At 47.1% G+C, this 27,245-nt stretch overlaps 1 long non-coding RNA gene across 2 annotated transcripts in view; it reads right to left on the minus strand.

Moving 5' to 3' along the window:
- Nucleotides 1–23,649, minus strand: part of LOC149341963 (uncharacterized) — a 41,814-nt gene extending 18,165 nt beyond the window's left edge. Inside the window, exons 1-4 of one of the 2 annotated variants that reach the window (XR_016282989.1) lie at nucleotides 23,538–23,649; nucleotides 20,266–20,417; nucleotides 13,543–13,899; nucleotides 8,218–8,882 (exon numbers count right to left, since the gene is read on the minus strand). This is a non-coding gene — a long non-coding RNA (uncharacterized LOC149341963). Of the gene's footprint in view, nucleotides 1–564; nucleotides 8,883–13,542; nucleotides 13,900–20,265; nucleotides 20,418–23,537 lie in introns of those variants that run through there. The other variant, XR_016282988.1, reaches the window with a different exon arrangement.
- Between the last annotated feature and the right edge of the window lie 3,596 nt (nucleotides 23,650–27,245).

A 27,245-nucleotide genomic window follows, 5' to 3' on the forward strand; every position in this document is an offset into this window, starting at 1 on the left:
TATACTGGGTTTTACACTGTTCTGCAATTTTTGAAATTAGGCTTTTCGAGTTAGAAAAGCGGTTCTTTCTGGCACAGTATTGTCAGCGGTGTGGCGCATCAGACTACAGCCAAGACATGCTAACTAGTAGACTGGTTAAATGTTGAATAGTTATCTTTTTTGAACTCTTACTGTTAATCCCCTTATTTACTGAGAGGAGTGTAGACCACAGTAAGTAATATCCACATCAGTTTCCTAGGATTTTGAAAACGCAATTACCCTCGGCCCTGTGGCTGAACAAATTTTGTCTACACTGCGCCAAAACACATGCACTTTCGAAAAGCTTGCAGGCAAAGCAACCCCTCCAATGCACGCAACTTGTCGAAATACGCAAAATTTGTTGCACTACGACGCTGAGGGTAAATGTTTTCTAAATTCTAAAAACTGACATGGATAATACTTACGATGGATGGGCTACCCGCTTTTTAATAGTAATGAGACTAACAGTAATAGTTAAAAAGTTATTCAATATTAGTTACCCAGCCTTCTAGTTAGCACGTCTTAGCTGTATTCTGATGCGTTGTACCGCTGACAGTGCTATGCTGAAAAAAGTGCTCTTCTAAATCAAAAAGGCAGTTTTTAAAAATTGCCGAACATCTTAGGTGAGATGCTAATTGCACCTTTGCTGCAGTGGTGGCTTGGTGCGGCTTAGCATCTGTCTCATATACCGTGAGGCACTGGTTTCGATCCCCAGTGCCCATCGAGTGCGCGCCAGTTTTCCTAAGGGTACAAGATTTTCCTTGGCCTGCTGCTTCGCTTCTTTGAGACGACATGCTTCTGAAAATCAACCACCCCACCCTTCCCCCAACCTGTCTATGTAATAACTTGCTTCTAGAATTAATAAACAGTTGAAGAGGTGCATTTCCCATCGTTTTTTCTTGTCTGTGTGTAGTAGTAATAGTAGTAGTAGTAGTAGTAGTAGTAGTAGTAGTAGTAGTAGTAGTAGTAGTAGTAGTAGTAGTTTATTTGGCCATAATTTACAGGCCAAGCATGTCGACCACCTCGGCGACCAGAAGTCGCTGTTCTTGTTCCCCTTTAGCGTCAAGCCAGTCGAGCTAGGTGGCGATGGATAGAGAAGGTGGGGGTAGGAACCTGACTGCTGGACAGAGAAGAGGCAATGGACCAGGTCAGCATAGATACAGGGGCGGTTGGGACAGGAAGGGTACGATCGATAGCAATAGAGAAAGAGGCGGGACGGGGTGATGACTGCATTCATTTGGATGTGCCGAAGGCGAGCCTCCAGGAGTGATGGATGAGGGGGAGGGTAAAGGCGTTTGTCGAGGCGGAGCTCGACAAACGAAAGGTGCGGCGAAAGGTAAGTCTCCAACTGTCCTCCGAGGGCTTGGGCCAGGGGATCAACGGCGTCCGGAAAAGTGTGTCGCGGGCGAGCTGATGGGCCAGTTCATTGCCGTCAATCCCTGAATGCCCAGGGACCCAGCGGAGGAAAACGATGGAAGGCTGTAGTGTGGAGACTGCTCGTTTGACCTCCTGTTGAAGAGGGTTAGGGTGCGGTTCTGTATGTGTATAGCGGCTTGTGAGTCTGAACAGACTGTGTACTCTTGTAGAGAGGGAAGGAGGGCAAATGACTGGAGGGCATGCGCAATGGCAAGGACCTCAAGAGACAATACGTCCGGAGGGCGCACATACGGCCTGCTGGTGTGGGTTTCAGGAGCGGGGAGGTGGGGATGGTACAGGGCGTAGCTGCAGGAACCTCGAGGAGCCACGAAGGAGGCATCCGTGTAGGCTACACCCTGGGTATCAAAGAGAGGGGAATGGTTCTACGTGGCCACATGATGATGGCCGGCGTGCAGGACGGGGGACATGTTGGTCGGGAGGGGGAGGATACGAAGAATAAGAGCCGGGGTGGGAATAGGAGAGGTAAACGGGGAGATTGGAATAGGCGAGATGCCTGCTTGATTCAATAACCATTGACCCTGACGGGTAAGGGAAAGCCGTGCAAGCTGCGAGTCACGATGGAGAGTGAGAAGAGAATGGAGAGAATGGAGGAGGCCTGTGGCAAAGAGCTTAGCGGTAGAGGTAGTGATAGGGAGGTTGAAAGCTGCCTTGTAGAGGCCCACACGGGCAGTCTCAGGAGTGTTATCCCATATGGCACCATTGTTCCCATTTGGGGACACAATACGTGGCTAACTTCTGAAGCCATAGTTACTAAAGTTTACAAAAAAAGTGCTAATATTTGGTAACAACATCTTTGAAAATGCTGGAAGTTTTATTTGGAAGCAAAGAAAGTTCCTTGTCAGTTTCGTACTTTATGTTATGCGGTGACAGCTTCACAGCAGTTGTTGCGTGAACACGGCTGTCCACCGCATGAAGCATATCTGCGTGAACACGGCTGTCCGCCGCATGGAGCATCTCTGCGAAAAAAGGTAAGTTTTTTAACTGCCTTGTCAGAATTGATTATTCTACCTTCGTTTTGAATGTGTTTAGTATTAGGACACGCGAAATAGAGAAGCTGTTTGCATGGATAATGTAAATATGACGACAAATGTCTGCATGTTCCCATTTGGGAACATTGGCGGAAAGCAGGGTATTGGGAGCAGCCGCACTTCGAGTGAGTGTATGTTGGCTTCAACGCGTCTTCCTTCACGTAGATGCCTCGGAAAAAGTTTTTTACGCTGCAGAAAGCGGTGGAAACGGTTCTCACTGACAATTCTGCAGAAGTAACTGATGTGCTGTTCCCCCCACCAAATGCGGATGATATTCTTACGGATGAACAGGAAGGCGACAGTGATATCGCTGTTGTAGACGCTCTAACATGCAGGTGAGGTTGAAGTCCAGACAGTTGATGCCGACGAATGTGAAGGAGCTCTCCGGGAAGCAGCACCCCCGAGACCGAAAAAAGCATCTCAAGATTCCCCTGTTTGGAGGTGAACTACTCAGTATTCGGGCCCAATAGTAGAGACTGAGCTTCAACCGCTGCGAGTTGCCCATGCCGAGCTTGTGGATGAGGAGCCCTTTGATCTCCTCACCACCTACTGAACACGGAAATTATAGGCCTCATAACCGAGGAATCCAATAGTTATGCCAAGCAACAAAACAACCACAGCGTCGGTATAACCGAAAAAGACATACTTCAGTTTGTCGCCATTCTCTTCTTGAGTGGTTACCACAAGCTCCCACGCTCTGACCTCTATTGGTCGAAAGCTGAAGACCTCGGTGTTCCTACGGTGGCAAATACAATGAGCCGCGCGAAATTCCAGCTAATAAAGAGGTACATCCATGCGTCTGACAGCGAGCACCTTGAGAAGGGTGACAAGATGGCAAAGATAAGACCTCTACTTAGGCTTGTCAATAGCTCCCTTGAGCAGTTTGGGATTTTTTCGAAGAATCTCAGCGTGGACGAGCAAATGGTGTTGTATTTTGGTCGACACAGCTGTAAGATGTTCATAAAAGAAAAACCAACATGCTTTGGTAACAAGGAATGGATCCTTTGCTTTTCATCATGGTATCCCTTCAACATTGATATCTACTGCTGGAAAGCTAACAGCGAAAGCATGAACGTACCGCTTGGAACACGCATTGTTTTGAAAGCTCTCATGTGCATTGATGTGCCAACAAACCATGTTATTTTTATGGACAGTTTTTTTTACGTCACATGCTTTACTGCAAGAGCTGAAAGAGAGTGGATTCAGAGCAACAGGAATCGTGAGGGAGGTCAGGTTGAAGAAATGCCCACTTCTGGATTCGAAGCAACTGTCCAGTCAAAGCAGAGGATCTTTTGATTTCATGTGCGATGGCGACGTCCTCGCTGTGAAGTGGAATGACAATAAGTGTGTGTGCGCTGCCACAAATTATAATGGAATTCACCCAACCGCCACAGCCACCCGCTACAGCCAGAAGCAGCGAAAGCAAGTTCCAGTGCCCCAGCCGAGAATAATAGAACAATAAAACATACGGGTGGTGTCGACCTATTTGATAGGTTCATCAGCGATTATCGTCCTTGCCTACGTGGTAAAAAGTGGTATTGGCCATTACTGAGCAATCTGCTTGTAACACTGCGTGTTGCAGCCTGGAGGCTGTACACAGAACTAGGAAGTGAACCGCCACTTGACCAGCTTCAGTTAACGAGGCTCATATTGTCCAAGGTCTGCTGACCAAGAGGCTGGACACCCGAGAATGGCCTGGCCCTTCTGGTGCTCCTGTTTTCCACAGCAAGGAAGGCCGTGGCCATCATTTTGGTGCCATTGGGAAAGCAGAGCCAGTGACGTCAGTGCACCAAAAACACACGAATGAAGTGCCAGATGTGCAGCGTCCCCCTCAACATCCACTGTTCGGCTGCCTACCACGAGAGTAAATAAAGCGCACATGGAGTACCACGTCTTGCTTCTTGCCAGCGGGGAGGAAGAAAGCAACCCCAGCATACATAAGCTTAAGGCCATTGTTCCCATTTGGGAACACTCTGTAATTTGTAAACTACTGATGCCAGTGAAATAAAACTTATTTTTATGCACAACTTTACCCTCTAGACAAGGTTAAATTGTTTTGTTTTTGCTGTGCCACATATAGTAGCAGTGCTTAATGGGTTGAGACTGAGTGAAGGAAGCGTAGGGTGCAAAGTACAAGACCTTATTGAGGGCCAGCGTGTGGGCAACTTGGCACGCTTGAGCCTCGTGGAGACCTGAGCGTCAAGTGACCACGCGCCGCAGGAGGTGAGTTACCGAGTGGCAGGTGGTGACAGCGTGGTGGAGGGCTTGCACATTCATGGCCGCATGCAAAGGGAAGCCAAGAACTTCGCACTACGTGACGACAGGAATGGGAGAGCCAGAAAGGTGGAGAGAGACGAAGTGGTTGTGTGAGCGCTGGTATGAGGAATGGTTGAGAAAGAGAAGCTCGGATTTCTCAGCAGCAGGAGAGAGGCCAGCAGTGGTGAGAAAGGAGTCGATGAGATCTAGGCCCCATTGCAGGGTGTCCTGTACATGACCGGGAGAGCCAGACGAACACCAGAGAGTGATGTCATCGGTGTAAAATATATGATGCAGGTCAGGAATTTCAGCTAGCTGGGAGGCAAGAGGGGTCATAGCGAGATTGAAAAGGGTAGGAGAGAGAACAGCACCTAGTGGAGTGCCATGGGTGAGGTAGTGGGGGTCAGACAGATAGGTGCCTACTCGAAAGTGAGCCACATGTTTAGAGAGGAATGGGCGGATATAAGAGTACAAGTGGGAGCCACAGTCCAAGGAGGTGAGTTGAGAAAGGACGTGGTCGCGGCAAACACCGTCGAAGGCCTTGCGAATATCGGCGGTCACAAGTGCGTAAATTTGAGTGGGGGTAGGTGACAGAAAGGTGCGCTGGAGAATCAGAAACATGTCCTGTGCACAGACGCGGCGTTGGAAGCCGATGAGAGAATGGGGGAAGAACTCCCTCGCCTTGAGAAAATTAGAGAGGCGAGTCAGGGCCATTTGCACAAGGGTCTTACCAACGCACGACGTCGAGGAGATTGGCGGAGGTTAGAGATAGAGGAAGGTTTGTCCGGCTTTAGAACCATAGAGATGAGGGAGGAGGTCCAGGAGCTCGCCAGGCAGCCGCTGTTCCAGGCCTCATTGTAGGTTTGAAGGAGGAATTCTTTGGCGCAGTCAGGAAGGTTACGAAGAGTGGTGCATGTAATGGCATCCTCAACGGGAGCCAAGCGTGTAGCATTAGCAGCCAGAGCCGATTCGAGCTCCCGGACAGTGAAAGAGTGGTCCAGATCGGGGTTAGGTCTGCCCAAGTACACCGGGTAGGAGGGTGCTATAGGGGGTGGGAGGTACAGAGAGGTGAACTGATCAGAAACATCAGAGGGAGTCCCCTGAGTGAGGGCTTTAGCTAGAGTGGGAGCAAGGGCAGGCTCAGTGCCAAGGAGCGATTTAAAGAGAGACCATGCAGATTGTGAGTGCAATGCAGAACTAAAGCCATCACAAAGAGCACTCCAACGAGAGTGCTCGAGGGAGGCACAGTGGGCGACGATCTCGGCCCGCAGAGAAGTGATCCGGGAGGAAAGTTGGGCACTGTGGGGTTGGGAGCGAAAGGAGCGTTTACATTTACGGCGACGCCGTAAACGGAGAAGGTGAGGATCTGGGTCTGGGATTGGGTGACGAGAGCAAATGCGACGGCTACTGGACTTGAGCGCTGCAGAATTGCGTGACGTCCAGTCGTCGTAGGACTGAAAGGAGTTGGAGGTGAGATTAGTGCGAAAGGCGTGCCAGTCAGTGTGAATGACCGGATGAGATCGAAGGATGTGGGAAAGAGAGGTGGTAATATGGATGAGAAAGTGGTTACTGAGAACTGTTTCAGCTGTCACCTGCCAGTGAAAGGAAAGTGAACCCCGAGAGAAAGTGAGGTTGGGTGTCGTGGGGCGCTGTGAGGCAGTGCCCACTCGAGTAGGGGAGCCAGGAGTATTAAGAAGGGTGAGGTGGCGTCCCTGGACCAGACAGTGAAGGAGACGGCCGGATTTGAGGGTTTGGCTGTAGCCCCAGAGTGTGTGAGGGGCAATAAAGTCGCCACCAAAGAGGAGATGGGAGGCTGAAGGAAGAGAGTGAAGGAACTTGCCCAGGGTGAAGAATAAAGAGGAAGTGACAGGAGGGTTGTAGAAAGACAAAAGGGCGAGTGAGATGCGGGAACACACCAACTAAATATTTAAGGAGGATGGAGAAAAAGTCAAGTGGCTCGACGAGCACGTTGCTGCGTACATAAATATACGGAAGTGGTGTGGCCGTAGTGGCATGGTAGGCGCGGTAGCCTGGGACAGTGCGGGCCGTCCGAGTCTCCTGGAGAAGGAGAAAATGGGGCAGGGAGGGGCGGGTGAGTACGTACTGGTGGAGGGGTGTCTTATTATCGCAAAGATTTCGGCAGTTCCAGCGCACAATCTCGAGGTCCTCGCCAAATGCCATTATGATAGTGCAGAGGTAGAGGCTCGTGAGGGTACGTGTTGCTTCTTTTTGGCCGGAAGCAGTGTCTCATGCAGGGAGTGGAGCATAGAAGTGAGATTCCAATTGCTTGGATTGTGCTTGGAGGGTGGTAAGAACCTGGAGAACCAAAGTCTCTAGCTGAACCAAGTGAGTGTGGTGTGCCTGTGTGGTGGTTTCGACAAGATCAGCCAAAGGGGTGATCTGGGTGGTGGAGGAGAGAGTGGTGAATGTGGCAAGGTGTAGATCGTGGGAAACGCGCTGCTGTTCTCGCTGCTGGCGTTCCAGCATTGCGAGCCAGAGGTCGAAGGAGCGGCTCTCGTCAGTCAAAGGGTGGAGAGGGTGGTGTAGTGGGAGAGAGGGACGCTAGCACCGAGGATCCTTTAACTTTGGCGGCGTAGGAGCCTGGTGGTGACGTGATCGGAGCTGATGGAGGTTCATGATCAGAGGAGGAGGAGGGGTGGGTTGCGTGGCCCAGCGCAAAGCTAGGCGTCAGAGGTATGCAGCTTTGGCACACTCGTGTTGTTTAGCAAGGAGAAAGGGGCAAGTGGGGTCGAGGGAGGGGTGGGTGTTCATCTGGCAATGAACGCACCAGGGCTGCGCACATACATACAGGATCAGAGGCTAGAGGAGAAGCACAGCGACGGCACTAGGCCGGAACGCTGTGCTGGGGGCATTGGTGGGTGTGGTGTCCAAGAGCGAGACAATGGGTGCAGGTGGGAGCCTTAGGTTTATGAGGACGGCACCGGAAGGCAACGCGTTTGAAATATACAAAGTGGGGGATGATGGTACCAGCAAAAGTTATGAGCACCGATTGAGTGGTGCCCATCATGCGAGCAGCAAGAATATCTGTTGTGAAAGATTCAATATCATGCATGAGGTCATCAGGGGTGAAGTGGCCACCGATGTTATAGATGACGCCGAGGCATGAGATGGGAGGATCCGGGGGGCATATGTTTTGATGCTTACCGTGAAGCTGAAGATGCATGATAGAAAGTAGGAGGTGGGCGGTGAAAGGGGAATGAGTTTTTAAAAACACAAGGCATTGGACTGGCTTGGCCTGAAGGGTGATCTCTACACTGGTCTTGGAAGAGAGTTGTGCAGCGGAGATTACTGCGGCGAGCACGTCATAGAGAGGCAGCTTGGGAGTGAGGATACCAGGGGGAAGTTGGATGGCAACAGTGATGAGCTCGGCATGGGGCCGGGTGACGGAGGCAGGCATACGGCTGGCACCGATGGTGCTCCAGCCGATTTCTGGGGTTGGAGTGATATGGTCGCCTACCGGAGCCGCTGTAAGGTCCATGTCTGCCGATGAGTCGTCAGCCTGAGACGCAATCTGCGACGCGGGTGCCGAGCTGCAGGTCTTGGTGTCAGAGGGAAATGGGTTGGAGTAGGCGCAGGGGCACTGGCGGTGGTGTCGAACGCAGCCGGCTGCAACGCGTCTATGGCCCCGAAGCTCTTGGCATCCTTTAGAGTGTGGAGTTGGCTAGCAGTGGACACTGCGGCGATGACAAACGCTGCTGGCTGCGCCGCGGCAGTCGATCCGGAGCTCCCAGCATCGCTCACGGCGTTGAATGCGACAGGAATGTGCACAGTGGCGTTGAACGCAGCCAGTTGAAACATGGCTGTCGGCGTCGTTGGAGTAGGCCCCGCAGTGTCGGAAGAAGCTGAGGCCGGCGAGGCATCGGTGGGTCTCGGCTGCAGGGGCTTGGTGAGACGCTGCACTGCAGAGGTGCAGGCGCGGCGCGTTAGGGTTAGCGAGGCGCCATGCCACTTCAGAGTTTTGTAGGCGCTTGGAGGGACAACTCGGCAGCGGGCTGTGATGTGTTTCAGAAGTCTTCCTCAAGTGATCGAGAGTAAATCCAGGGGCGGGCGAGGCCCTGGACCAGGCCACGGGCAGGTGAAAGCGGAGCACGATAGGCAGCCGGCCAACCAGGGCGGTGCCACCTAGCGGAAAAAAACAAAAAACATAACCAATTACCAATGGGTACAAATACATCTGAACAAGCGTACTGGGCGCACTGGCAAATCTGAAGCCCCCACTCGGGCTGCTCTTGTGCTTCAGATGCTCAAAGTGTGGTACCGGCGTCAACATCATGAACTATTCAGAGAAGAATGAGAAAACAACCTATATATAGGGCCTTTCATTTCTGGGCTTTATTTTTTTCCAGAATTCTGAGGATAGAAATCGGGTGATACAGTCAAGCTGCAGTTATAAGGAATGCTTGCTTATTAAGAATTAGGAGGGTGCTATGGTCAAAATATGCATTAAGACAATGGGATTGCGTCTTGGATACAACGAATTACTGTGGCGGTGCAACTCGGAAAGAACGTGGAGGCGCCGTAAACTCAGCCCCGCAGTCGAAAAACTCACGTAGAAATGGAAAACCGTCTCCGGGCACTGTGATACCCTCCCCCGAAAAGAATGTGAGGAGCCAGAAACACAATAAAAAATGCGAGACATTGCTGACAAAACAGCACAGTGTTACCGAATGCGGCAACGCTTAGTCATCGGCAATTCTCGTGCACTTCATGATTAGGAAGTTTCGTTTTCATACGCTACGTGCTGAACACAAAGGCCTGAATAATGCATGACCTTTTGCTTTCACGCAATGAGCATGCAACCAGGAATAAGTTTCAATGGGGCGATAGGTACTGCGCACGATTTGCTTGCAGAGTGGCTTGTTGAGTTTAGCCGTGACTTAGCGAACAAAATACGAGCTCCGATTTGTGCTCGGTAACTTTGAAACACACCATGTGTTGCCTTCTCTGGCTGTGGTGATAACCATCTTCTCACCTTCTCACCACCAAATGCCAACTGCAAGATTCAGCTACCGGACATGAGCATCACTCATGCACTCAAGATGTCCTCTCATTGGTGCATCATCCATTCATGCTGATAGCAATTCACACACCAGATGATGATGTTTCGATTTGGATATTTTTATTCACTGATGTGCAAATGATTAAGGCCATCTGGATGGGACTGAATGTGAAGTGCATCAGGAATTGCTTCAGTAAAGCATGCCAAGGAACAACTGAGAACATTGTTGGACAAGCGCGTGATTAACACTTGTGGATTTGTAGCAGCGCATTGTTGGTGCCCAGATGGCCAGACAAAATTTCATCTGAGATGACTTCATTGCTGCAGCTCATGACAAAGGCATCACAAAGTCATACAATGACGAAGCCATTGCAAACAATGTACGAGTGGTGCCCGACTGCCGAAAATCTGTTAACGATGACGAGAAGGCGGAAGTGCGACCAGTTGCCGTGGATGCTTTAACCACAATTAAATTAATTATATCCTGTTCTTAAAGCAAATTAACTGTTAGCGCTTAAGGCCTCAGCGAGAAACATTAAGCATGACCGCTCATGAAGGCTTGGAAAGTGCCATGATATGGTCTCCCCTGAAGAAGCCAACGCGCGAAACGAACTTTCATTAGAAATAAAAGCCAGTTTTGTTGCACTTTACATTTCTCGCTGTAAAATGAGCAGTCCACTTACTACGAACCTCGGACACAACGTATGCAATCCTCACAACCGCTAGGTTTGTCATAAGTGGGCTCGACCATATTTTTTTCGTTCTAATTCGGGTACAAATCCGGCTATTCAGTGAAAATTTTTACAACTGGGTTTTTTCAGGTCCTTTTTTTTGCAGTAAAAGACAGTTTACTATAAGCATTCATTTTCATGAACAAAAAAATTTTGTTTTTTGCTCATTTCATAAACCATATAGAAATGACAGTTTGCGCAGAAAAAAAGAACTATTCACCAAATTATATAGACATTTTTTTTTTCATCTCTTACAAATATTTCATCATGTAAAGTGGCAATTGCAGCACTTCACATGCATGCAAGACATGCCTGCCTTGTACAAAGTGAAACAGTCATTAAACATCACAGAGGCTGTTTTAAATTAACAAGATCCCTGGAGCAGGTCATTGTTAGCATAGGTAGCATCTGATACATGGTGCTGAATAAATACCTCGTCAGTGGCCGTTTTTTGGCATCTCGCTTCTAAAAGTTACTTTTGAACATACCCACAAACGAAGTTGCGTCACGAATAACAGGTGTTAAGAGGGGTTTAAGATCGGCAGTTGAATGAAAGCTCTTCTGGAATACGCACAGAGTATCCCCTGATATTCATGTGGTGTCTTCAGCTTTGTTCAGGAAGACGTAATACCTAGGTAAGATATACACGTATATCTTAATGAGCAACCCATTCCCTTGCCCTTATGTGTCTCTAGCAGGGGAATTTTCGAGGAGAAATCGGGTTTAACACAACTGTTGAGAAATGTGTTCGGGGTGCAAGAATCCAGTAAAATCGGATTTTACATGAAAACGAAGGGTTCTACATCTATACCACAGGCAAAGGTTGTCAAAGGCCTCTCACACATTTTAGGACTACACTGTGCCTCTTAATCTGTTTCTTTATCTCATGCATCGCTCTCTGTTCGGACATCACTTGGCATTAACACGTTATCTTCTGGGGAGCCATCATGGATATCCTCTTTTGGGTCATAGTCACTGTCACTTTAGCTGTCGCCTCTTGCAAAGCTACCTCTGTACAATGGAATGTCATCATCACCTGCTGAAAGAAAGGTTTCAAAGATAAAAAATTACTTCTAATATACATTTGGTAGCTAAAGTCTGGAGTCCTGCCCATATTCATGCCTGATGGTCAGTGTCACTGACCAAAGCATAAAACATCATAGCAAGCACCTCATTGAAGTACAGTACACTTTTTCCGACTTAGAGTGCATTATATAGTCCTGCATTACAACAAAAAGGTTCTGTATATAACTGCTTACCCCTACGCTTGCAAAAAATTTGGGGGTCAAGTGCAGAAAATGACATTCTGGCTATGAAGGTGCCTTGTTGAGAATATACGCAGCTTTTTGGACTTCTACTGCAATCTTGAGTACCTTAGACAGAAGACTAAAGATCAAAAGTCAGCAGCTGCCAGCTACCAAGTGGTAGTGAAAAAAATTTCGAAATAAAGTCCCCCAATGACTTAAAAAATAATGCCATTTCCTCTCTCTGCCTCCTGCACTGTCACTCACTCACTCTCTCTCGCTCTCCTTTTGACCATGGCTATCTCTACATGATGCTGAACCAGCAGACGCTGTCCACAGCGACTGCGCTATGTATCACATTGTATCGCATTGGTGCTTGCATGCGCCGCTATTGCTGTTTAGCACTGCAGGGTAAGAAACAACAAAACAAGCATGAAAAAAATGCATGAAAAATTGAAAACATAATGGCGTTCGGCTAACGAGAGGGTCTGACGTTGAAGAGTGCACAGGCAAGGAGGCAGGTGGCATTCTACAAAGCTTGGCATTACTTTTAGTTCATCGAGGGCCTTTGTTTGAACAGGTGGTCAGCAATATTAACCACCATGCCTGAAAGAGTCAATACAGAGTTCACACACTGGCCGACGTGTGCTCATCCACCAAATATACTGCTAACAAATTACACTGAGCACCACTTCTTCTAACAGGTAAGTTGCATTGCTTAACGGGGGACACTGGTCTTTGAGACCAAAAAATGACCGAAAAATCGATTTTCAAAAATTGACATTTGTGTAATCTACAGCTATCATTTTCCAACTGTACCATTTTTTCCTTCAAGAAATCAACATTTTGACCATAATATTAAATTCAGATCATTGTGTGGGCTGAATTTATGCAGGAGCCGACAATTTAATGGCATGAAAATTTTGGACATCTGGCTGTCTTAGTATGTCAATATCTCAACATCGAGGACAGATAGAGATGTCATACTGTTTGCTAAGGGAAGCTGAAGGCACAGTGTGTGCAATAATTGAAGCAGGTTTGTTCAATCGCACTTCAAAAATTAATAATTTCACAAATTTTATTGATGCACTACATTCACACCTTGAACATTGATATTCCAAATGCTGTAAAATTACTAATGAGGGTAAAATGGAAAAATGGTTTTGATTATTGCACTCTTTACTCATCATGCTATGTGGCCCTGGATTAAAAATGATTTTTTATTGAGCAGTTTTTTTTTTCACCGAGGTACTAATGAATGGCTAATTAAAATTAATTATCTTGGGAACCAACTAATTTATGAGAAAGGTAATTTCATTGTTGAAATCAGCATAAAAAACTGAGCAAGGTGGTGCAGTTTCATTAGGATTGGACTAAAAATACGAAAAATAGGTCTAAGACCAGTGTCCCCCCTTAAATATGGTAAAACCTTGTGCACTTGACATCTTAACACGTGCACTGTGGCGGCGATTTTTGGAGCCCCAATCCCTGTGCTGCATGGCCCACCGATAGGTCACGTTTAATTTTCTTGGGTACGTCGTGACAGTGCATAGCTACAATGCACATGGAACAACGGAGAAGCAACTTCTTGGAACGCCGAACTTCTGCGCCGCCGATTCTGGCTCGGATGACACACATAAAAGAAAATGCGCCAACACATTACACTGTCTCGCTTCCAAAACACGTGCGGCACAAACTGAAATGCCTACGCAACCAAGCCCCATCGAAGAATTTTAAAGAAACAACGCAGCACTACTCATTTGTTAATCTCGGTTTTCAAGAAACCATGACAGATAACTCGTACTCACCTGTGAAATCCGATCCCAACTTCGTAGCAATCTCTTCTAATGATCTATTCTTGAGCTCATGCCGATGGTAGCTCCTCTGTTAAGTCCCACAAGAATTGCCTCGCATCGACCATCGTGATAGGTCATTTTCTTGGGCAAAATCGAAAGTGGCAAGTTTGCACGAGCACCTCGCAGGCTCGTCTGCCGGCACCCGTGTACAGACTTTGCTGGCTGTCGCTCTCAGCCCCGCGAGTAAAGGTGCTCCTCCACGGAAGCTCCAGTGGAAGCACGGGTGGGATCGAGGCACGACAGCCGTAAGACAGCCTGCAGAGTCCACGACAGTAGCTTGCCCACTGGCATTCGCCTGCCTGCAAGACGCTGCACAGCGGCAGACAACAATGCAATAAAGAAAGCGTTTTCCAAAAGATGTTTGCAATCAGAACGGTATGAAAGCGGTCAATCACTGCAAAGTGCATGCTTTGGTTGATGTACTGTGGCCAGGAAATTCGGCCAGCCGGCGAACAGGCCAAACCGTGCCGACGAACGCTGTTTGTTTCTAGTTCTGGTTCATGAAAGCTGTCATACCGAGTCAACACCGCAGCAGCCTGTCTTGTTTCTCTGCCGTGCAGTGTGACAAGATATTGGGGATCAAGGAGGTTCGGCAAATTGTTGACAGCTCACAGGCAAACGAATTTTGGTTGATGTCACTGTTGTGTTTCCACAGTGTCCCTTGGTTTTCTTGCGACCTCTGCAATCGCCGCGAGCGGCTTTGGAACGTCGCTACAGCTTCGGAAAAGGTCCATACCGGTTGCTGTCCTTTCACTGATTAAATTGCGCTTCTCCTGCATGAGTTCGAGGCGAATTTTTACATTATGAGTTCTGGCTATATCGAACTATTTTACGATTGTTTACCGGTTCATTGCAACGAGCTTTGACTGCGTATCCCAAATCAAAGGAGATGTTTTCATAAATCTTCTACACAACATCTCCAGTAAACCACTCAGATATAGGTTTTAAATTCTTCTGGAACAGCTGCTTTTTTTGCCATACATGAAAACATCTGTCTGATATCCACTAAAGATTTCTTGAAACCCTCACACTCATAAAGAAAATGTTGCTGATCAAGCTAAAGGAGAAGACTGCACCTGGTTATGTAACATGCAAGGCCAGCTTCAAATCATCATTCCTGTTACCAGACTAAAAAGATTGAAGAGCCGCCTACTTATGTTTTCGGTTTACTACCGTTATTGTGCTCTCCGTAGCATTCATTCCTGTATACCGTGAGACTCAACAACATAAACAAGTGGCCATTTTTGCTGTAGCATGCAGGTTGACATACCAGCGCAAAAGTCAGCACAAGTCGAATGGTACATACTCTTAGAAGAATGAACAGTTGAGTGGCCAGGCCTAAATGCCACAGTGTATGTGCATTATCGTAATGTTTGTAGTTATCACAAGGTGGAACTCAATATGCTGAAGACCATGTGCTCACATATTTTTCTCCCAGCTATATTATGTCTGAATGAGATTTCTACTGCAGAGAAAAAGTATACAGCTACGGTAGACACAGCCCTGTTACATGGCCCTGCAGTAAACAGTGCTCAAAAGTGAAGTGCAAAAACAAACTCGCTTCCATCTATACGGATAGCACATTCACTGGAATACAGAACAAAACGGCACAAAAAGAGGAAGCACACAAAGAAATAGAGAGGATGCACACAAGCCCTGGTGTAAGCTCTCTCGGTTAGTCTTTTGAGTTACTTTGCACTGTATACTTGAGAACGTGTACCAACAAACCTTCACTCTTGTGAAGTTCACAATGTGTACCCCAAGTGTTTGCCTCCTCTTGGAGCTTTGTCTCTTGTTTCTGTTTCCTTTCTAAAGCCAAACTTGTAGTTATGCTGAACTACGAGGGGGTACCCAAAAGAAACTGGACTAAATTTTTTGGTCGGCCAAGCTTCTGTGGTACCGCGTTTTGCCACTAGGAGCGCATAGAACGAACATTCCAGAGTCAGTAAGCCGAGTGCCGTCGCTGAAGGAGGTCAGACTAGTTTACGCAGAGTTTTAGAGTGACGACTGTTTTGTGTGAATGTCGTTTTTGCAATGGCTGATTTTTGTGAACAGCTTGCGCCGGTGAAATTCTGATTTTTGCTCGGAAAAAGTTGAATGGAAACTCTTGAAATATTAAGAAAGACGTACAAGGACGATGCTATGGGGACAACTCAAGTGTTCCTGAATCGAATCCTGAATCAAAGCAACAGTCATGTCAATGGAAAACTTCAAATTCACCTCGCCTCAAGAAAGCTGGTCAGGTGAAACCAAACCTCAAAACAATGCTGATTTGTTTTTTCGGCGTGAGAGGAGTCGTCCATTGAGAATTTCTTCCGCAGGGTTAGACAGTTAGCCAGGATTTCTACTTGGATGTTTTGAAAAGATTGGGCAACAGTGTGCGGTGGAAGCGGCCAGATTTGTGGCGGTCGGGTGACTGGTTTTTCCATCATGGCAATGCCCCTGCTCACACAGCCCTGTCTCTACGACAATTTTGGACCAAAAATGGCATGACCCCTATTCCTCAACCCTCATACTCTCTCGACCTTGCCCTGTGCTACTTTCTTTCTTTCCTAGAATGACAAAATAGGTGAATGGAAAGCGTTTCGCTGATGTTGCTGAGGTGAAGAAAAAAACGACGGAGGCACTGTCAAGCATCACAAAAGATGAATTTAAACAATGTTTTGAAAAATGGAATGAAAGATTCGACAAGCGTATCATTGCAAGTGGGGAATACTTTGAAGGAGATTGAAGGTCTGTGCTTAAAATGTGAACAAATAAGTTCAAACAAAAATAAGTCCGGTTTCTTTTGGGTACCCCCTCGTATATCTCCTCCAGTAAGGAAAAAACTTCAGTTGACAGCCAGCATGAATCCTGTAATTTTTTCTACTTGCCTTCTGCACATATGTGGTTCCTCCTCAAAAGGGGAGTGCTTTGCAAAGTTCACTTATAAGATGAAAATGAGAAGGCGCTTGCCAGATGAAAACACCTCGATGTCATCTATCCTAGGCTGTCTATCCATGTGCTCACCACTGCTAGATGGTGTGGCATCCAATGTGTGGGAAAAGATGAAGACATAAATTTGTTGCCCACATATTCAGCAAAGTAGACTAGAGATATGGGTTTTGAATAAGAACAGGATAATAGCCAGATGAGTGATTCAAACTCTTTGCCTATTCCAGATGTTGTGATGAATGAATACAGTATCTTAAATCTGCTGTTGAATTCTGAAGTAAAAAAATATCTTGGGACAGAGGTTATCTTGAACGCTTTCCTGATGTGCTATGCTGAATGGCATACAAAATATTTGCAAGGTCTGTACACTAGATCCGTGAACGAAGCCATGCTACCTGATGACTGGTGGGCTGCCAGAATCAAGCCCTCTCATAAATCTAGAGACAAAACAATCATTTAAAAATTACCGTCCAATTTCACTAACCTCCACAGCCTGTAAAATCTTAGACCATATCACTCACAAAGATATAACTGATTTTACTGAGGAACATTACCTACTTACTTGCATGCAACATAGCTTTGGGTCAAGCTTTTCAATGATCACGCAATTCGTCCAAACTATCCATGAATTCACAGCAGCCATAAGGGTAAAGAAACAGATGTAATTTTCATGGATCTTTGTAAGGCGTTTGATGAAGTCTCGCATAACGAATTGCTCTACAAACTAGGTTAATTATGGCAAAGTAACAAATTACTTGCCCGGATTAACACCAGATTTTTGCACTAAATTCGGCCTGGTCGGTAAAGCGCCCATTGATTCTGGCATACCACAGGAATCTATTTTCATACTGCTTTTGTTTCTACTTGATATAAACGACATTGTTGAAGATACTTCGGCTGGAGTAAAGGTCCATGCTGACGACCAAATCAAGCCGAGTCATAAGTTTACAAATGTAATCACACGGTGGAACAAATAGCAAATGGAAATTAACTTTCACAAAACTGTTTTTATGAGGATCAAGGGCGTCCGCAGAAATTTTTGCAGGGGGGGGCCCATTGGTTGTTGGCGCCGGAGGGGGGGGGGGGGGGGGGGGGGGTATATTCGTAGCAAAAAGGCACTATTTGCGGAATAAACTTATTTATTTGTACATAAATAAAAAATAAGTAAAATACACACATGAAAGAAAAAGTACAAACAGCAAACTAAAGCGCGGCTAGGAGAGATACATTGCAGTTTATCAACGAAGAAACCATTAAAACTAATAAAAAATGCAAAAAGATACTATCACTTCGTGGAGAAGTGTGCTCAGTCTTGCTGCATACGGGTTCTCGACTCACCCGGATTGATGACCAGCACAAAGCACAATATGTTCACAAACACGCAACTACAGTCACTCACTCACTCAGTCAGTCTTCCTTGAACAGCAACTGTAGGCGCCTCGGATTTTTCTGGGCGAATTGCGTAATTACACGGGTGATAAATTCATTTCAGTGCTTCATTACACGCTCTCGGTGCACACTCATCATACATATTGATTGGAAAAACGGTTGAACGCGTACATCGAAAACAAAAGATGACTATATATACAACTAAAACTTATTTACAAGATAAATGCACGCTCGCAGCTTCATACACCTCGCTCCATCTTGCTCGCGCATCCGCACAGTCGGGCAACCGCACACACACTGCTCGCCGCTCGTCGTTTTCTCGTCCGCTGTCTTGGTTGTTCTCATCTTCGTTGACAACCGGCCACTAAAAACACCGAAGCACAAACACAGAGGCGCGCACACGTGCAAGGGCTTACTTGCCGCAATATCCCCGAATGCGCACTCTGGGGGTGAAAGGAACGCCGCGCGACTTCCGAGGGGAAGGGACACTCGCCACTCCGGTCGTAAAATTTGTTTTTGTGTTTTTATGGGGTTCAGAGCCCCAAAACTACTCAGGCTATGAGGGACGGAGTATAGTACAGAGTTCCGGATAATGTCGACCACCTGGGTCTGTTTACCATGCACTGACATCGCACAGTACATGGGCGCTGTTGTGATTTGAGGCCCAGACAGAGGGGACAGGTGAGCCAGGCGGGCGCTATCGGGCTGCGTTGACCAAAGGCGCTGGTTTTCGGAGAAGACGTAAGGAACGCTGGTGTGGGGCGCCTCTGGAGACTGCGTCGCCGTGAACAAAAGCAGCTAATCCCCTTTGCCGAAGATTCTGAAAGCGGCGCTTCTACCGAACTGCGCTCTCCCGAGGATCGGAGGAGACAGCGAGCAGCGGTGGCGCCGTCTGATCGCCCGCTTGCCCCTGAGCAGTCGGACAAAGCGGGGGTGGACACGGCTGATTTGTCCTTCCCTCCTGAAGGATTCATCGGTGACCGGCGTAACGAAGGCGAAAACAAGATGCCCTGTGCACTGTCTGCCTCCGTGTCGCTATCTCTCTAGAGATCAAAGAAACAGACACCCATCTCAAGACGGCTCGAAACACATGCTCGCTGGTGCCGCTGTATGTCTGCAACAGGTCGCCCTTCAGTAGAGTTAACGATGGCGTGGTTTGAAAACGGCGGAACGACGCGCGCCCGGACGCGGCATTTCGCAGATATGTGACCCAAAGCGTGGAAGCGGGGCTGCTTTTACCCTTTTGGCTGAGCGCACCACCGTCCCTGGCGTGCGGCCATCACTCACGGTTCGAGTGAGTGATTTTCCAGGGGGGTGCAGCCGCCCCCCCTTGCCCCCCCCTCCGGACGCCCATGATGAGGATAACACTAAAAAATAACCCTTTATTGTAACACTACAATGCTAAGAACACTCTTCTTTCAGAGGTTACAGAATACAAATACTTTGGCCTATGGATTACTAACACTCTCTCACGAAACAAGCATGTTGACACTGTCACAGCTAACTGCGTCTGAAATCTAGAGTCCTTAAGATGCTCTTTAAAATGTGCTATGCCAACTGCGCGTTTTTTTACAGCAATGCAGTACTTTGACCAATTATAAAATATGCGATACTAATATGGGATACTTTTACTAAAGAACTTTCATTAAATAAAAAGAATAGAAAAAAGCATTAAAGGTGCACTAAAGAGGATTCTGAGCTTGTCTTCTCACCGTGGGGCCTCGATCTGCACGCTCCGAGCATCCTAGGAAACTTCGAATTATTCTCCTGTGCGGCCGATTTCCCTATTAAATCGAATTAAATGTCCCGTCTCCTGCCCCTTTTTTGAACACCTTCGAAAAGAGAAGGAGTCAGCCAACACGTGGAGTGCCTTTCAGCGAGCCGTGTGGCGGCTTGCTGCTCTGCCATCGGTGGAGTGATATATCGTGATCGACGAAAGCAAAGAGTGCACGCGTATTTTTTATTTCCGTGGGCCTAGTTAGCGGCTATGTAGTCTGCAACTGAAACTATTTATTCACGGAAACCTAAAAAAAAATATAAAAGCGAACACGAAGCCGCCACACGACTGGCTGAAAGGAACTTCATGCATTGGCTGACTCCTCTTTTCAAAGGCGAGTTAAAAAAAAAAAAAAGACGGGAGCCAGGACATTCAATTTGATTTGATAGGAAAATCGGCCGCACAGGACAATAATTTGAAGTTTCTAAGAATGCTCGAACAGTGTATATGGAGTTTAGAAGGAGGTTTAGGTTCTCGTGCGGCCTGGGAGCTAGTACACTTCTGGTGAATTGTGCCTCGGCCTTTCGTTTCGCGACAGAATGAAGAGGGAGAATGGTACAAAGAAAGGCGCTCACTGAGCATTGGCTGGTGCACTTTCAATCATGGGCACAGAGGGAGTTCTTGCGCGAGGGTGCAGCTGAATGGTACAGCAGCCTACGGGGCTTCAGGGGCAAAGGACAGCTTTGATGGAACCTCGGACACTGCTGCTGGCATTCTCCTGAGGGCACTAACATATGGGAAGAAACAAAAAGGAAAAGGGTAAGTTCTACATAAAAAATCATTGACCTGCTGTATGTTACAGCTTTCTTTGCCCTTTTGCAACAGCACGATGCACAGGAACTTAGGTGCCATAGTACTAAGCATCATAGCAGCCAGTGTGGCTTGAACAGTAGGGTTCACAACTGCACGTAATATCTCTTGAAGCTTTGCGACACATTGCAACCAACCTTTGGTAACAATGGGTTACTCCATTGTCAAGTTAACACTACATCATCATCAGTAACATCATCAGCCTAACTATGTCCACAGCAGGCCAAAAGCCTTTCCTACTGTCTCCCAATTAACACAACCCCACGCAAGTTGTGGCCTGCTTATGCCTACAAACTTCCTGATTTCATCCAACCACCTGACTCTCTGCTGCCCCCTGCTACGTTTGACTTCTCTTGGAATCAAGACCACAATCCTAAGAGAGTCAGTACCTTCCCTTTGCTATACATGACCTGCCGATGCACATTTCTCTTCTTGATTTTATCAAGGATATCATTAACACGCATTTGTTCCCTGATTCACTCAGCTATATTTTCTGTCTCTTAACATTACCGCTATCATTTTCCTTTCCATGGCTCGCTGTGCTGTTCTCAATTTAATATCAAGCCTTTTTGTTAGCTGTTAGGATCCCCATAGTTGAGTACTGGCAAGATGCAACTATTATATACTTTTCTCTTGAGGGGTACTGGTAACATGCTATACATGATATGAAAACACCTGACATATGCACTCCAATACATTATTTTCTAGCTATTTGACTCTCGTGGTCCAGAACTGCGGCTACTGCTACTGCCCCCCAAGTAGGTGTACTCCAAAACTACTTGCAATGCTCCATTGCCTACCATGTGGTGTTGCGCCGCCGCGGTGGCTCAGTGGTTACGGCGCTCGGCTGCTGACCCGAAAGATGCAGGTTCGATACCAGCTGTGGCGGTCGCATTTCGATGGAGGCAAAATGCTAGACGCCTGTGTACTGTGCGGTGCAAGTGCACATTAAAGAACCCCAGGTGGTTGAAATTTCCGGAGCACTTCACTACGGCGTCCCTCATGGCCTGAGTCGCTTTGGGACGTTGAACCCCCATAAACCATATACCGCTGAATGGTGTTCCCTTGCCAGACTGTTGAACAAACATCACCTTAGGTTTCTTCACATTCATTTTTGGACCCACTGGTCAGCTTTGCCAGCATGGGTCCTCAACCACGATCTGCAATTTATCTGCTGGGTTACTTTGGCAAGCAGTGCCATCAGAAAATTAGAGATTACTAAGGTATGCTCCATTAGCTTTTGTCCCCAGCTCTTCCAAATCCAGTTACCTGAATACCCCATTAATATATAATGCACAGTAGTGGAGACAGCGTACCTACCTGCCTCTTCCAGGCTGGGATTTTAAAACTCCTGAGTATTAGCGCATCAAAGGACAAGGGATGGTGAACAAGAATTGACACACACAGCGCTAACATAACACCTTGTTTGCATTCAACAAACAGAATTTCATGCTTCTTTATGCATTCATTAGGCATGTTACGGTCAGGTATATTTAACTTGCATAGCTTATCTAACTTCTGAGGGGCTAAAAAAACAACTGACAACTCTACCAGTTTCTCAATTTGTTTCAGATTTTGAGAGATGGTGTGCATATAAGGTATCACTCCAAGTCTTTTCTGTTTTGAAGAGTGGATGGGCATATATTTGCTCTTCAGTGTTCAATTTACTCCTGATATAGATACCTGAAGATGACCAGGATAGCTTGTGAGCCTATTGCAATGTTGCTGGAGACTTTTGTACTTGAAACGCGGAGAAAATTTTTGAAGCATGGTATATGAAAATATAAACAAACAAGCCCGAGTCTCTACATAACTGAATTATATTCTATAACTCTTCCTGTGGAGAACTACGGTAGCTGTGCAGCCACAACAGACATTTTCCAGCACTTCCAAATATGCCTCTTCTACACTCTAGTTAGAAAATGCATGCATGACTACTGTTTCAACTGCATCAGATGTTTTCTTGTAATCTATGAGGGTTCTATACAAAGGGTGTGGTTATATTCTGTGCACGTCTCTACTACTTGACTGATGGTGTGAATATGGTCTATTGTTGAGCACCCTTTCTGAAGGCCAGCCAATACGCACAATAACGATGCCAAGTTGGCATTTAATTTTACAGGTGAGTCAGTTAAAGCCAGTTCAGTTTCACACATAATTTTTTTAAACAATCTCACCTTAGTATGTATGCATGTGCACACAAGTACACACTGTTTGTAACTCAGCATTTTTAAAGCTATGCCAAGCAGTTTAGAAAGTGTTCAAGACGTTAAAGCGGAATCTACAACTCTGCCAAGGTTTCTAAGCATCTACCGATCAAGTCAGCACTGAGGGGCTGTGGCATTCCAACATGAAATATGAGGAGTGCAAATAGCAGATACACCGAATGGCAAGTAGGGGAAGCACCCCAACAACCAATGTCATGCACAAACTATGGAGGCCTTCGTACCAGCCTGGTTACCCTCTGACTGTCGAATTTATCACGTGTCACTGTAGAACAATAATGAAGCACCGGCAAAGTCATTGTGTGCATGGTTATGACAGAGCAAGCTTTAAAAGCCTCGCTGGAACTTTTTTTTGTTCAGTACATCGAACACACTAATGTCACCACAGATGCCCTCAACAGTGCAAGAATTATCGTTAGAAAAAAGAAAACGCTTCATTTGGCTAGGAAGGTACATGCGAGATTGGAAACTGGAAAAAGCGTGCGCAACTAGACAAGCACCAAATACACATGACAATAACACACGACAGGAGAGATGCCTCATAGCCGAGATCTTTGGTCCAAAAATTGGGGGTGGGCGACTTTTCAGGCCTTGCAAGGCACTGGTCATGCTCTCCATGCTGCAAGTTATGGCAACTATGGTTACAGTATGGTTCAGGCCAGCGATCACCAGTTGGAGCTTCTGCAGGATGTTCTTGTACGCTGCTCTCCCGAGACCCAGGTAACAGAGGAGTCGACGCTGGCTGTCAAGCCTCCTTAAAAACTCCATGGAGCACTGCACCATACAGACCAAATGCACTAATAATGGCTCACCAGAAATTCCTTATAAGTCCTGAAACGCACTTAAAAAGGTCGACCACCAACGGGTGAACTTTCAAAGCGTAGTTCGCGCGGCAAAAAGTCAAGCGTGGGGCCACCGCCATCCGGTTAGGTGAAGTTTGTAGCAGCCGCCGCCGCCAGAACGATGTAAAAAAATGTAGCAGAACATATTTATTTTTTCTTTATTATAAGTAATAAGTTAACGTACCAAAATAAAAATAAAGAAGAAAAATTATCAAACGGTAAGCGGTTCCAGTGGCAGTCACGAGAACTAAGAGCGCTGCAGTCGAGTCTTGCTTCTGGTCGAGCGCTGTCGTCTGCTACTGCCATAGCAAACATAGGGCAAATGAACTTAATTATGACTGAAAATAGAGCAGCTGTATTGTGCCAAGCACGGAAACGCGGCATTAAGCACGAATATTTGCTGACACAAAATTGAACGCTCGTATACGGAGGTATAGACGCTGGCTTTCCGAGCTAGTATTGCGTACCACTATCGAAAAAGCATGCTCCTTCGCGAGTTGCCCAAGTATTATACTGTCAGTTATGGCAATGTTATGGCATATGCATCATGGTAGTGGGCGTTGGTGCGCTTTATATTAACTCTATGGCTTTCTCATGGACAAAAGATTGTTGTTTCTTCCCTTCCAGTAGGGAAGGCAAGGGCGTCCGCCATAGAGTTTCTTACTACTACCTAGAGGGAAAGCTGGCGGCGCTGCACTTCAGCCAACGTTTCTAGATAAAGACAGTTGGAAAACTCTCACCGGGTATGCGGCCCCTTTCTGTCGCCGATTTCATCTCAAAGAGATGCCAGCGCCATCTCTTGGGTGGTGGGAGTACCGCGTTTGTTTTCCATGGCCTCCGTGACCAGCTCAAGCATCGGTACTTTAACACCGCGCTTGATCTCAGAGGCCACGATTTCTCTTCACCGCCGCGGCGCCCATTGACTGCGCTTGGTCACTGTTTGCTGCGAGAATGATTAACGTTAGTTCGCGCCTCGCATCGTCTGCGCCGTGGGCGGCTGCTTCTAGCATCGCTGATCTACGAATTGCGAAGTCCGCGTGCGCTCCACGTCTGGGGTACGTGAGGGCAGGATGCTCGAGGTTGAGCTTTTGGCTGCAAATATCGGAAAAAACTGGAAGCCCTTCTTTCCGCGGTTTAGAGAAACATGACGTACCGCTTGCCTCTTCGTAGTTTATGTTGATAATATTCCTCGGGCGGGTAATATTCCTTAAATACGTTGTTTTTTTTTTAACGGACGCGAGCCATCTCCTTCCGACGCTCCTCAAGCTGGCAGTAGCAGACGACGCGCTCATCCTAAAGCGACCGCAGCGCCACCGCCTAGACGGCGATCGCATGGGGCCGCTCTGCTCCCTGGCTCGCCTGCGCAGTTTCCCAACTGTCTTTATCTAGAAACGTTGACTTCAGCCAACATGGACGCTCAAAGCATCATGGGGCGGTGAGCTACTTGTTGCGGCACAGTCGTAGTTTTTCGGGAACACAGAGTGGCAGTACTAAGGCGTTTCATTCCGAAAACGTAGTTCGTGTGTGCGCAGACGACTTTCGCGCGAACGCAGTGCGCAAAAGCCATAGTAGTGAAGACGCGACGACACACGACGCCAATAAAAGGTTTTACTCTTCCGAAATGTCATTAAAAAACCTCTTAAAGTATCTAAACAACAACATTTTTTTGAAAACATATTTACTTTTGAAAGTGCGCCTGTTAATTACGAAATATTAGTTTTTTTAGTGTTCATCACTTGGCCAATAGGAAAGCTAGTCATGTCTTGTTTTAGGCAAACTTTGCACTTAAATGCTTTTCTGGTCGTTTGTTGCAATCATTAGACAAGATATTGAATGTTAGGACGTTTGTAGCTATCAAACAGCTTTATTTTTTTATTATTTTTTGGCCAAAAGTTGCAGTTCCGCAACAAGTAGCTCACCGCCCCATGATGCTTTGAGCGCCCATGGTGGCTGAGGTGGTCACGTGGGGTCTCCATGCAAACTCCCATAGACGGCTTGCCAGCTTTCCCTCTAGGTAATAGTAAGAAACTCTATGGCGTCCGCAGAATTTTTTGCAGGGGGGGGGCATTGGTTGTTGGCGCCGGAGGGGGGGGGGGTGTATATTCGTAGCGAAAAGGCACTATTTGCGGAGTAAATTTATTTATTTATATATAAATAAAAAATAAGTAAAATATATATGATGAAAATTAGAAACAGCAAATTAAAGCGCGGCTAGGAGAGATACATTGGAGTTTATCAACAAAGAAACAATTAAAATTAATAAAAAATGCAAAAAGATACTATCATTTCGTGGAGAAGAGTGCTCAGTCTTGCTGCATACGGGTTCTCGACTCACCCGAATTGATGACCAGCACACAGCACAATATGTTCACAAACACGCAACTACAGTCACTCAGTCAGTCTTCCTTGAACAGCAACTGTAGGCGCCTCGGATTTTTCTGGGCGAATTGCGTAATTACATGGCTGATAAATTCATTTCTGTGCTTCATTACACGCTCTCAGTGCACACTCATCATACATATTGATTGGAAAAACGGTTGAACGAATACGTTGAAAACAAAACATGACTATATATACAAAAAAAAAACCTTATTTACAAGATAAATGCACGCTCGCAGCTTCATGCACCTCGCTCTATCTTGCTCGCGCATCCGCACAGTCGAGCAACCGCACACACACTGCTCGCCGCTCGTCGTTTTCTCGTCCGCTGTCTTGGTTGTTCTCACCTTCGTTGACAACCCGCCACTAAAAACACCGAAGCACAAACACAGAGGCGCGCACACGTGCAAGGGCTTACTTTGCCACAATATCCCCGAATGCGCACTTTTGGGGTGAAAGGAACGCCGCGCGACTTCCGAGGGGAAGGGACACTCGCCACTTCGGTCGGAAAATTTGTTTTTGTGCTTTTATGGGGTTCAGAACCCCAAAACGACTCAGGCTATGAGGGACGGAGTAGTACAGAGTTCCGGATAATGTCGACCATCTGGGTCTCTTTACCATGCACTGACACGCACAGTACAAGGGCGCTGTTGTGATTTGAGGCCCAGCCAGAGGTGACAGGCGAGCGAGGCAGGCGCCATCGGGCTGCGTTGACCAAAGGCGCTGGTTTTCGGAGAAGACGCAAGGAACGCTGGTGTGGGGGCGCCTCTGGAGACTGCGTCGCCGTGAACAAAAGCAGCTAATCCCCTTTACCGAAGGTTCTGAAAGCGGCGCTTCTACCGAACTGCGCTCTCCCGTGGATCGGAGGAGACAGCGAGCGGCGGCGGCGCCAACTCATCGCCCGCTTGCCCCTGAGCAGCCCGACAAAGCGGGGGTGGACACGGCTGATTTGTCCTTCCCTCCTCAAAAATTCATCGGTGGCCGGCGTACGAACGTATCCTGATTATAGCGAGCGACGAAGGCAAAAACAAGATGCGCTGTGCACTGCCTCCGTGTCGCTATCTCTCTAGAGATCAAAGAAACAGACACCCATCTCAAGACGGCTCGAAACACGTGCTCGCCGGTGATGATGATGAAAAGCCTTTATTTAATAAAAGAGGTGAGGCTTTCTTAAAGAGCCCCGCAATGGGTGGAGTCCCTATTCCGGGACCCCATTGGTCGAAGCCGCCAGCTTAGCCCTTGACCAAAGCCTTTTGGGCCTGAAGGTCCGAGCAGTCAAGCAGGGCCGCCTCCCATTCC

The sequence above is a fragment of the Amblyomma mixtum genome, chromosome 5, assembly GCF_055824585.1.
Source record: "Amblyomma mixtum isolate Tamu chromosome 5, ASM5582458v1, whole genome shotgun sequence".
Lineage (NCBI taxonomy): Eukaryota > Metazoa > Arthropoda > Arachnida > Ixodida > Ixodidae > Amblyomma > Amblyomma mixtum.